Genomic DNA, 3,695 nt, shown 5'->3' on the forward strand with positions numbered 1-3,695 from the left:
CGGAAATTTTCTCCGCTCAGGGACTGGGTGTTGTGTTGTCCTAATCATCATCATTTCATCCCCATCGACGCGCAGGTCGCCGAAGTGGCGTCAAATCGAAAGACCTGCACCAGGCGAACGGTCTACCCGACGGGAGGCCCTAGCCACACAACATTTCCATTTCCAGTACGCTTGTTCGCCCACTGCTTGAATACTGCTCAGCAGTGTGGGATCCGTACCAGATAGGGTTGATAGAAGATATAGAGAAGAACCAACGGAGAGCAGCGCGCTTCGTTACAGGATTATTTAGTAATCGCGAAAGCGTTACGGAGAAGATAGATAAACTCCAGTGGAAGACTCTGCAAGAGAGACGCTCAGTAGCTCGGTACGGGCTTTTGTCAAAGTTTCGAGAACATACCTTCACCGAAGAGTCAAGCAGTATATTGCTCCCTCCTACGTATATCTCGCGAAGAGACCATGAGGATAAAATCAGAGAGATTAGAGCCCACACAGAGGCATACCGACAATCCTTCTTTCCACGAACAATACGAGACTGGAATAGAAGGGAGAACCGATATAGGTACTCAAGGTACCTTCCGCCACACACCGTCAGGTGGCTTGCGGAGTATGGATGTAGATGTAGATGTAGAATAGGATGGATGACACAAATACCAGAATCTTGGTTGCCTGGTGAAGAAATCAGTGACAAAACTGTTCCCGATCTGGAAAGTCTGTCGCCAGTAAGCCCTGGCAACACGCTGCAAGTGATAAGGGTAGTAACAATTGTCATGGAGAATGTTCCAAACGGTCGTCTTGCTTACCCTCAACTGGCAGGCCAACTGTCTCGTTCTGAAGCGGCGGTCGCCTTCCACGGTGCTAATCACATTTTCCTGCAAGCCTTGTGTCCGAACATTTCGGCTACGTCCTTCATGATTTCCTGCTTCATGAAACGACCCTGTCTCAGACAAACGGCGAAACACAGTTGTAAGCGTCAATGCCGTGGTTGTTGTCGGCGGGGATAGGCCTCCTGATACAACCTTGCCACCCGCCGCCTGTTGTCATTTGTCTTTCCGTAAGTAAGGACCATGTCGGCAAGCTCTCGAATCGAATATGGAATCATTGTGTACAACGCTGTATCACATCCACTACAACATGAGTCAGCACAACATTAACAATTACTAGGGCAGGAGAGGGTGCTAGGGCATGACGTATGAGGAACGGTACCACCATCTAGAACGAAACCATGTGCGCTGTACTGTGGCCGCATGGTACAGCTTGGGTTAGACTGCAGCTTCTGTGACCAAGTGTAATTGAATAAATGGTCTCTAGCATCGAAACCATGCATTTCCGGACTTAAGTTCATTAGATCTGTTTTGTTCGTATCCTCTCATCGATCAGTCCCTAGAGTCTGTACACGGTGGAAAAATTCACCCTGTATATGTCCTCGGAACACGAAGAATTTTAGATCTGACACAATCCATTTAACTATTGTTGACGGAACTGACATAGGCAACTTGGGATGAGGCTGTTTTCTAGTCTGCCTTTTGATGCATATTTTTTGAGCTTTGACGCTGGCTCAAACTCTGTGTAAATAAGAATTTGACTGCGGACGCAGTACTGTGACTCTGGTAACCTGTCACATTAATAAATAATTATTGCAGATCGTATAAAAAGTTTTTGCATATTATATCCGTACACAATATAGAAATATGATTGTTAAATAATTAACTTACGCTCATGTTTAATTTCAACTGCTGACAAGAAAAGGCGGTGTTGCTAATTCTTTTGTACAGCATGTAAGCAGAAATTTGTTCGAGGATTATAGTGTGCTGCTTAAAACATAAGTTTGTAACTGAGGAATTTTTTCGTTTACATCCGCGTTTCAATAACGTGTTCTATGCGTGTACATCTCATTCCCTTGTTTTCCAATTTTTATTGTACGAAGTGTTTTTTATGTTGGTATAAAACTGGCAATAAAATTTATTTTTTTATTCTGTATATTATCTGCGTTGGTGTAAGTTTCTGTCATGATTCGTATGAAGCGTATGATGGAAACAGACTTTATGTGTACTTAATGTGATACGATGGGTCACCAATAATGTAGTCTAACATACACTCATTTCTGCGAAAGTTGTAACCGTCTGACACTTGGTGCGACACTAGCGCCCCAAGCGGCGGGAAAGCAACCCTAAAAATTAAAGTTTGTTTTTGATTATTTTTCTAGTTAATTAGCGAAATAGTTATTAATTTTTGCGTTCCAAGCATTAGTTAATTATCATGAGACATGAGTGATCATGAAAAGCATGTAAAAACAGTGAATCTCTCTGATTCAGTGACGTAAGCTACAACTTAATGATAAAGAAATACTTCCCAATGTGTGTACAGTTACAGCTTACTCCATTGAAAACAAGAGAATATAAACACATAATTTATGTAAGAGAAGAACGTATTTCCTTCGTAGACTGTTCTTATTCTGACAAGCACTTTCCTTGACGCGTAGGAACTTTGTAGGAAGCCTAATGTTTCGTACAGTCTTACGCTTCACTCAGCTTTCTAGTACATAAATATTTTTGTAAATTTATTTGCTTTCGCTTTAAAGGCGGATGTGTTGAAGATTATTACCGTTTGTGGCTAAAATGCAGCAACAATTGTGGTAGCGGATTCTTCTGTGTCGGGAAACAGTTTTATTGCTTTTGTTCTTTTATCATCACGTCTGTGTGGTTTCTTCTTCAGCTACAGTTGTGGTAGATCATCTGCCGTATTAAATAAAGTAGGTATTGCATACCATACACGTTTTCTGTTCTACATTCACTGGTTTGTTTGGAAGTTTAGTGAAGAAAACTCGTTTTTGAATAGATATACGACACCTTTCTGCGAAAGGTCAGGTCTTCTGCTGTTTACTAGCAACTTCTTTGTTCTTGAGGAACGCTACATTGTCCAGTAAATATCTGTAGGTTACAAGAAAATCGTAAATAAACCCCCTAGGGTCGTTGGGAACCTAAAAAAAGACAAATGTGGTGTCTTCTTCTTGTTGTTGCTGCAATTTATTGCTCTACAGACGCTGCAGTTTGTAAAAACAATTATACAGACCAATACAAACAATTAAAACTTGCTTTAGCTTTCACAAGGTCTCACCGAACTCAACAGTATTACTTCCTGACCGCTTGGCGCTCTGCCATCGCACTGGGTAACAGAAAAGAGACAGAGTCTCGTGATTGTCATATTGGACTGTGGTAATAACATCTGTAGGATTTTGCTAATGGTGGAGATTATTTTGTTAAAACAAGAGACTGTGTGTAGCCGTGCTGGCGTGTGAAGGCGAGAGCGAAACCGAACCGGTGCGCGTAAATTTCGGAAACTTTAATTCGGTGTTGTGAAAAGTCAAGACTTAATGAGAGCCTGGAAGTGTTTTGCTGATCGGAATCGTTTTGGGGACTGTGGAAACGCGATTCAATGTGATGCATCGTTGAGCAAGTGGCTGGCTGTTCCGTTATTAAAGGGGACCAACACTGGTAACTGAGATTGCGGATCTGGACTGTGAGACGTGAAGAAAATCAGTCGGCGGAAGAACCGAGTGAAAAAAGTGGACCGTGATACAGCTGCATTGCATGGTGTTCGTCTATGAGCAGTGACGTACAGAATTGTCGTGTAGGAGAATGGAAGATGCAAACGAATAATGTTACGAGCGCGCTAGCTCCAGATTGACTGTACGAACA

Source organism: Schistocerca serialis, chromosome 7 (assembly GCF_023864345.2).
Source record: "Schistocerca serialis cubense isolate TAMUIC-IGC-003099 chromosome 7, iqSchSeri2.2, whole genome shotgun sequence".
NCBI lineage: Eukaryota > Metazoa > Arthropoda > Insecta > Orthoptera > Acrididae > Schistocerca > Schistocerca serialis.